The following is a 9,273-nucleotide window of genomic DNA, read 5'->3' as shown; positions in this document are numbered from 1 at the left end:
AGGGCTGGATTTATAGATAGATATTGCTTAAATTTGGTTTTATCATGGAATGTCTTATTTTCTCCTGATTGAAATTTTTGCTGAGTGTAGTAGTCTGGGCTGGCATCTGTGGTCTCTTAGAGTCTGCAGAATACCAGTTCAGCCCCTTCTGGCTCTCAGAGTCTCCACTGAGAAGTTGGGTGTAACTTTAAAAGGTCTGTCTTTATATGTGACTTGGCCTTTTTCCCTCAAAACTTTTAATTTTTTTTCTTTGTTCTGTACATTTAGTGTTTTGACTGTTATATGCTAAGGGGACTTTTTTTTCTGGTCCTGCCTATTTGGTGTTCTGTATGCTTCTTGTACTTTGATAGGCATCTCCTTCTTTAGGTTAGAGAAATTTTCTTCTATGATTTTATTGAAAATATTTTCTTTGATTTGGAGGTTCTTCTCTTTCCTGTATTCCTAGTATACTGAGATTTATTTTTTCATAGTGTCCTAAATTTCCTGGATGTTTTGGGCCAGGAGCTTTTTGAATTTAACATTTTCTTTCTTTCTTTCTTTCTTTCTTTCTTTCTTTCTTTCTTTCTTTCTTTCTTTTTTTGGGAAGGTAAGTTTATAATTATATTTATGTACAGAAAACTTAGCAGTGTACATTTAACTCAATTTAGTGGTGAGTTCTTTGGCCTTTGCCTTTTCCAGCTTGGCAATTTTGAGCCATAGATTTGGGACCCAGGACGTTGCCTACCCAGTGGTGGCAGATCTGAAATGATTCATCATATCTGTCATTGTAACTGGTCCTAACAGCTTCCACCACCTTAACCAGAGCATCCTTGTCCTCTAAGTTAACCTGTGTGAAGGCAACAGTGGTGCATGTCTTCTTCCTGTGGACCAGCCAATCCAGCCTGGCCTTTCCCTTGATGATACAGTAGGGGACCCCCATCTTTTTGACACAGGGCAGGCAGGAAGACAACCAGCTCAATGGGGTCTACATCATGAACAATCACCACCAGCTGAGCCTTCTTGTTTTCCACCAAGGTGCTGACTGTATTGACCCCTGCTCAAAGGACAAGTGGTCTCTTAGTTGGGACGTCCCATTTGCCAGCAATTGTCTTCTCAGCACGGGCCAGCAGCCTTTGCTTCTTCTCCTGCTTCGTCTCTGGCCTCTACTTGTGAGTAAGCTTAAGCAGCTGGGTAGCTGTTTGCCGGTTCAGGGCCTGTGTGAACTGGTTAACGGCAGGAAGTACTTTGAACTGATTATCGAAGATGGCCCTTTGCCCTGGCAGCCTAATGTAGAGGGGCCATTTGACGAAGCGTGTGAGATCTCTTTTGGGCTGGATGTCAAGGATTCACCACCTTTTTGGCCTCCTGTTTCTTCACAACAGCAGGGGCTGGGGCCACCTTCTTCCCCTCGGGCGTCTTGCTAGGCTGGAGGAGAGAGCTGGATTTAACATTTTCTTTGACTGAAGTTTCCATTTCTTCTGTCATGTCTTCCATGCCTGAGATTCTCTCTTCCATCTCTTGTGTTCTGTTTGCCTTAGAGGTTCCTCTTGAGTTCTTAAATTTTCCATTTCCAGATTTCCCTCACTTCGCATTTTCTTTATTGATTTCATTTCCACTTTCTGGTCTTGAATTGTTTTATTCATTTCCTTCCATTGTTTGTGTTTTCATTAGGGGGTTTATGGTTTTTTTTTTGTGGCACTCTTACCCTGCGAGGAAAAGTCCAAAACATGACAGAATCCACTAACAAGAGTTTTATTAAGATAAGGGAGAGGGACAGATGTGCACAGGCCTGTGGAAAGACACGTGTGTGAAGGGGGCCTGGGAATCATGGCTTCGGCTTATAAAGGCTGGGCTGTGCCTAAAGGCTGAACTGCGCCTGCACACACAGGCCCATGTGGCTATTCTCCGCATGCGCATAGATCACATGGTTGCATTGTGTGCTTTACTCAACTGCACAAAGCCACGGTCCTGGGTTAAACAAGACGTTTGACCCGGAAATGACTAGGTGGAAGTGACTAGGTCCTGCCGGGCATGCGTGACCATGCTCAACCATGGGGGCGTGTTATGAACTCATATTGAAAGGACCAAGAAGATGCCATAACAGGCTGCTCAGTCTTCTCTCAGAGATCAGACCTCAATTTAACTTTCCTGAGACTGAGCAAGCAGTCTCTGGGAGGGCCATGAACAAAAGACATAGTCCTTGCTGTAGTGGGTAGCCATTCCAGCTTTGATCTGGAAGTTTCAACCCCCATTGAGGCTTTGGCAACTGTCACGCCTACAAGGCGGCGCCAAGGGAGGCGCCGGGAGATCTGAGATCAGGATGAACAGCTCTCTCTGTTCCTGGACGCTGGATAATGGAGGTGGACCCAGCAGAGCTCCAGAGAACACCGCTGGACTGTGATACACCTTCCCCAGACCCCGCGACCTACCTGTCCCTTCATTTGTAAGTTACCCATTAAATAAATCTTCCTTTTAACTATGTGGAGCGGCCTTAATAATTTCATCAATAAGTTCCCTTTCTGTACATACTCTGACTGCTCATAGTTCACCAGATGTTTACTGTCTGGGACCCCTCACCAATTTAGAGTTATGTGCATGAGTCAAGGACAGAGCCTGGACCACTGAGCCAGCCCCCACAGTCAGTACGTGCTAGGCCAGCCAGCCCCCATGGCAGCTCAAGGACAAAGCCTGGGACTTGTGCCCGACTGCCCCCAAAGTGATAATTGTAACCACCAACCTGTAAATTCAAAGGTTACATACCCTCACCCAATTAAAAGAGAACAGAGATACAAATAAACCAATCTGAGTTGCACCCGTGCAAAACCCTACCAACCCCCCTGAAGGGCTTGTGGTTTTTGCCTTTAAAAAGCTAGCCTCACAAAGAAAGAGCAACTCCTCCCTGCCTCACTGTATTGGGTGTAGGAATGAGTTCCCTGTCTAGACTTGTACCTATACAATAAACCTTGCTGTTGCATTCTGGACATCCAAGGTCTTCGGTGGTCTCTTTGGGGTCATGATCTGGGCATAACAATATCAATTTATTCATTTTTCTTTTAAGGACTTCTGTCATATTGATAAAGGCTGTTTTAAAGTCCTTTTTTTTTTTGTGCTTCAGCTCTTTTGCAGTACTCAGGGCCTGCTTTGGTGGGGTTGCAGGGATCTAGTGGAGATGTACTGTCCTGGCTATATTGGTTGTGTTTTTATGTTGGCATCAAGGCATCTGGGTTTAGGAAGATTGGGATTCTAGGTGCTGATATCTGGTCTTGCCTTTGTTGGGTGAGTGTTTTGTTTCTTGTTTCTGTTGCCCTCTCTGGTTCTTAGGAGAGTATGGTGGCTATGTGTTGCCTGATAGGAAATTCTTCTTGGGTCCTGATAGGTGTGGCCATTAGAGGTTCCAGGTAAAATGTGTTTCTGGGTCCTAGGAACTGACACTTAGGAATGGGGATGGGATTGGAGAGGGGCGACTGAGAAGGTCCACAGGAGGAACAAAAGCAGTGTGTTCTCCAGGATTTGCTTAGTGCCTGAGGATTGAGGCAGAGAGTTAGGGGAGGCCACAGCAGAAGGTCTGCTACAGAGCTGGGAATGAGACTAGGGGATTGGACTTGGGGGAGCAGAGGGAGAGGTGAAGATCTGTAGTTAGCCTACTTGCTTTTTTTGGCTGAATGGCCTCTGTGTTCCCAGGCAAAGCCTGCTAGTGTTGAGAGCTGGGATAAAGTAATGCGTGGGGGTGGGTGTAGGGTGGGTGTGGGCGGTGGGGTGGGGGAGGGCAGTTAGGTGGGAGGGAGATATGTGTGATTTGCTGGAGACGGGCAAATGGAGAAGGTGACTGCATCTGGATGTCTGCTACAGGGTGGGGGATTGGACTTGGAGGAGCTGAGGGAGAGCTGAAGATCTGCAGTTAGCCTATGTGCTTCTCTGGTCAGAGTGTAGGTTCTTACGTTTTAAGAAGGTTTATTTTTGTTTATGTGTCTGGGTGAGTATAAGCCACATGTGTGTGGGTCTGCAGAAGCCAGAAGAGGGCACCGGATCCCTTAGCACTGGAGTTACAGGTGGTTGCGATCTGCCTGCACTGTCTTTCTGTTTCTCTGGGCTCTTTATCTGCCCTGCCATCTTTTGTGTTGGTTCGTTTCAAATTTCTTACTAGGTTTCTTCCCTCAGAATACTGTGTTCTTTGGTACCCTGTCTCCTCTCATTCACAGAATTGTACAGTACATTCTACCATCTTACCTCAGGAAGTCCAATATATATATCTTAATAGGTTAAGATACCATACTCAGCAAAATTAACAATAATTAAAAATAAGTATTTAATGCTTAGTTTTTAAATACCCAGACCATATTAATTTTTCCAAGTATTTCTAAAAAAAAAAAATAGTGTGTGGAAGTAATTTTACAAAAAATTCCACGTATTGCAGGTACTGACTTTTCTCTTAAGTGTCTTGTATTCTATCACTGTCACATCTTCTATTAACATTTTTTCTCTCTCTCTCCTTTTCTTATTTCCAGATAGGATCTTACTGTGTAGTCCAGGGGCCTTGAACTGACGACCCTCGTTCCTTGGCTTCCAGAGTGCTGTTATCACAGGCAAATGCCACCATGCCCAACAGTGCTTCTTGTTCGCTGGTGAAGAAACTGGTCGTTATCACATGACATTATCATACACCTGACTGGATCTCGCTGGTGTGATTTAACATGTTCTTTGCCACTGCGTGCTTTATTTATTTATTTACTCATTTATTTTATAGTTCTGAAGTTTTGTTTGTTGGTTGGTTTTTGTTTTGTTTTGTCTTGCTTTGTTTGTTTTACTTTTCAGGCCTCTATTTATGAATCTTAATACCCCTGATATGCAGTACTTCCCAAATATAGTATATTATATAGTTCTTCTCTAACTACCAACTCAAGGAAGCTTGTTCTTATTAGCATCACTGTGATGCTAATACCAGTACCTAAAAAGGTTAAAAAGAAAAAATTTACTTTGGCTCATGGGTCAGAGAGTCCAGTCTATGGTTGTTTGGTCCTATGCCCTTGGATAGAACCTCTATGGTAGCAGACAGTGTGTGGTGTATGAAAGACTTTTTCTCATAGTAGAAGGTGGAACACACACACACATACACACACACTCACACTCACACTCACACAGACACACACGGTGGAGTGGCAGGCCTGAGATATGATATAGCTCCCAAAGACTCATGCCCTGTGACCTACTTGTTTTCAGTAGGCTCCTACCTGTCATCTCCTCTCTGTAATGCCATTATAATATTAATAAATAAAGGCATTAATCCATTGACTAGGCCAGAACCTTTATGATTACTGACACACCAAAGATGTGTTATATAATCTCTTAGGCATCTATCTATCTATCTATCTATCTATCTATCTATCTATCTATCTATCTACTTATTATTTGAGACAGTTTTTTTTCTGTGTAGCCCTGGCTGTCCTGGAACTTGATTTGTAGACCAGGCTGGCCTTGAACTCACGGAGATCTGCCCACCTCTGCCTCCTAAGTGGAGGCACCACCACCACTGGATTCCATGATTTCTTAATCCAATCAGGTTGACGGCCAGAACTATCTAACTAAGATAGTTATCTATCTTATCTATCTAACTAACTAACTAACTAACTAACTAACTAACTAACTAACTAAGATAGTTATCTATCTAACTTAGGCATTATTATTTAACACAAATCTTGTTTTATAATGAAGTAGTGAATCTCATGTTATTAATTGGATACCTGTATACAAAAAGCACTTTAACAAAGTATGCAGTAGACTGTCAGTCATTTCTCCTCATAATCATTTGACCAACAGTAGCTGTAGTTTGCTGACATGGCTTAGCATCAGAAGGGAGTATCATACTTCATATTATTAGTCTGGGAAAAGACACCAACTCAAAATTTGAAGTATGCCTTCTACTGAATGAGTATCATCTCCCCACTATTGTAAAATTAAAAAAAAAGTAAGTCAAACCTTTAGGCAGCTAGTTCAATGTTGTCAGGCTCAGAGGGCATTGGGGCTGAACCCTCCCTCACAGTCAATAAACTGTAAAACAAAGGGCTAAGCCATCAGGGCTTTAATTACTAGTAGGAAGAATACGATGTGAATCATATCATTGGCCCTGGCAGGAGGCCTGACAGCCTGAGCTTCCTAGGAAGCCGTTAATAAGTAACTATCCAAACCTGACTCCAGGAGGCTTAAACCTCATGATTATTATCTGGAGAATTTCGGTCAGGAACACAGAGATGAAAGTGCTTCCTCCTGGAAGAGTTGATCCAAACAGCTCTGTCAGTCACCTGGGCTGGACAAAGTCCCCCGGAAAAAGTTGCTTGTTCTAGAGAGTCCTCAAATCCTATAAATGCCTAAAGTGTCAACCAAGACAATGGTCTCTGGTCATCACCAGCTCTCACCCCTTGAGAATTTTCTATGTTCTGTAATAAACTCTAAGGTCTACTTCTGCATTGAGGGTCTCATCCAAATTCTTTCAATAATCCCAATATCTGGGGAGATGCAGGAGTCCACACCAAGATCCTGGTGTGACAGGCCCCCAGACCTTAGCACAACTGACTCCATGATAGAAGCATCACTCAGGCCTTGGGACCCAGCATGTAGATAGCACTGCCAGCCAAAACATAAACAAAGACCTAATTCATTAAAGTCCGTACTTCTGAGAAAGTCTCTAAATGTACTAACCTTGCTCTTTGGCTTCTGGCTAATTGTTCTTATTAACTGAAGTATGTCAAGCCAGGATATGGTTTTTGTGCTTAAAAGCTCACCCCAAGAAAGGCTCAGGGCTACGCTGGGATCCTGAATGCTCAGTAGTCAGGCCTATAATAAAGACTTTCTATTGGCTTACATCTGTGTCTGGGTAGTTTTCTCTGGTATTTGCTCCATAACACTGGTATCAAAGCCACCTGTATTAGTCAGGGCTCTCTAGAGGAACAGAACTAATAGAATCAACCTGTCTATCTATCTATCTATCTATCTATCTATCTATCTATCTACCTACCTATTGAAAGGGGATTTATTAGAATGGCTTACAGGCTGTGGTCCAGCTAGTCTAACAATGGCTGCCTACCAACAGAAAGTCCAAGAATCCAGTAGTTGTTGAGTCCATGAGACCGGATGTCTCAGCTGGTCTTTAGTATACATCAGAATCCTGAAGAAGTAGGCTCTCATGCCAGTGAAGGAACGGCCTTGCCAGAGGGAGCAAGCAAGAGCTGTCAAAAAGAGCAAGCTTCCTTCTTCCATGTCCTTTATACAGGCTTCTATACTGAAGGTGTAGTCCAGATTAAAGGTGGATTTTCCCACCTCAAAGATTCAGATTAGAAATGAGTCTCCCCACTTCAAATGATTTAATTAAGGAAAAAAGAAAGTCCCTCACAGATGTGCCCAGCTGCTTGGGTTTTAGTTAATTCCAGATGCAATAAAGTTGATAACCAAAAACAGCCACCACATCACCTTAATTTCAGGAGCTGTCTGTGTAAATGACGCATGTGGTCTTCTGCTTTTCTTCCTTTCTCAGGTTTATGTTCCTAATATTTATCTCCATTATGAGTAGCAGCTGTTTTCTCTGCGATGTCATGGAGCATTTTGTGGCTGTATCTCAACTGATCAATACGCCTATTGGCAGGAATCTGGTTGCTCCTAGCTTTTTTTTTTTTTTTTCTCTTGCATAGAATACTTATGGTCTTGATCTAAATTTCAGTACACAAATGCTAAGTGGGGCCATTTTGGGGGTATATAGTTAGTAATAATATTACTGGGCTAGAGGGTTTGTGAATGTTCAGCTTTGCAAGACAATGGCCATTTTCTTAAGGACTGGTACCAATTTACACCCTACCATCTAGTCATCCATATCATCACTAATAGGTGAACTTGTCAAAATTCTAAATTTTACCAAACTAAAGGGTGTGAAATTGTATCTTATAATACTGGTTTGTGTTTCTGTAAGTCTTAGTGAAGGCAACATTTTTGTATGTTCTTGTGGACCACATCTGTTTCCTCTTCTGTAAACGATTTGCTTCTTGCAATTTATTTGTCCTTTCTACAATGATGCATACTAATCTGCCACATGGCCCAAGTGCCATCCAACCCTTTCTCTGGCACTCAGTCCCCCACCTCCCATCTTTTCTGTTATATGTAAAGCTGACTTGGGAATATATGTGCACACCCACGATGGTTCTTTCCTTAGAAGTGGAGTAGGCTGAACTGGTTGACATGCTTGTTTTAGAAAAGGTTTCAGAACACACTAACCAGTCATCCTTCTGAATTGGTGCTAACTTGTAAGGACTGGTTTCTTTCAAACCTGTGAAAATAGAAACTCCCTTATGGCCTCTGACAACATTCATACAAAGGAGCAAAGTACTGAAATTGTGGGACAGTCCAGGTAGGTTCTGCGAAGGGATGAATAAAGTAAGGTCAAGTTACCCTGACCCTACACCTCCTTCCCTCTGGAGGCTCATCCTGCCTGTCAGAGATCGGTTTCTCCCTGCTCTGAGAAAGGATGTTTTCAAGGCATCTTGCGGATCAAAGGGTCCTTCCTTTCCTGCTGGGAGAGGATCAGATGTACAAACCTCCTCAGCCTGCACCTGGTGTGATGAGCAGCCTTTAGACTTTAAAAACTTTTTACTGCGCCTTGCTTCTCCAGCAGGAGCTTCAGAGGGGCCAGCCTGCTCTGGGCCAGCTGGCTAAGGACCCACTAGACTCTTAATTGGCTTAAGAAGCATTGTGATCTGTAACTTTCTCATGTGAGTTGTTTCATGAGGCTACACTCGTCACGGCTCATCTGAGACAGGTGGAGAGAATAGGGGAATTTGGAGGTGAGAGTGCAGCTGTTTCGGTGGAATGAGACTTCTACCAGACAGATACCTAGAAAGGAACTTAGCCTTAGGCATCTGTGGGAGTGTAAAACGGTCTCTGTAGGGTTGTCCACACCTTTTGTCTCTGATGAGACTAGAACTTGCCATTCATAAGGCTGGAAATTAGGAAGGGAAGACAGACTGAAATTGGGAGAGGCAAGGTAGCCAAGACCCCACAAGAAGGACCTAAGCCTGCAGAATGGTTCCTATTTGATAAGTAAAAATCCCCTGGTAGTGGGTAACTCTGCGGATGCAATAAATCAGATCAGGCCAAGTCCAGGTTTTAATCTGAGCAAAGCGTTCTTGGGTGGTCCCAGAGGAAGACTAGAAACCACGAGAGAGTAGCCACGAGGGTGCTCCCGAGGAGGGGGGCTTACTCCAGGGAGGAGCCGCTGCTTGGTGGGCTTTCTTTGGGTGGGGTCTGGAGAGGGCA

General features: G+C 43.5%; 1 pseudogene; it reads right to left on the bottom strand.

Annotated features, from left to right (window-relative positions):
- Positions 1–633: 633 nt before the first annotated feature.
- On the bottom strand, positions 634–1,494 carry LOC131904494 (large ribosomal subunit protein eL8-like; annotated as a pseudogene).
- Positions 1,495–9,273: the final 7,779 nt, after the last annotated feature.

The sequence above is a fragment of the Peromyscus eremicus genome, chromosome 2 (assembly GCF_949786415.1).
Source record: "Peromyscus eremicus chromosome 2, PerEre_H2_v1, whole genome shotgun sequence".
In the NCBI taxonomy this organism is placed as follows: Eukaryota; Metazoa; Chordata; class Mammalia; order Rodentia; family Cricetidae; genus Peromyscus; species Peromyscus eremicus.
Note: the sequence above shows the minus strand (reverse complement) of the source record. Positions and strands in the feature narration are given on the sequence as shown.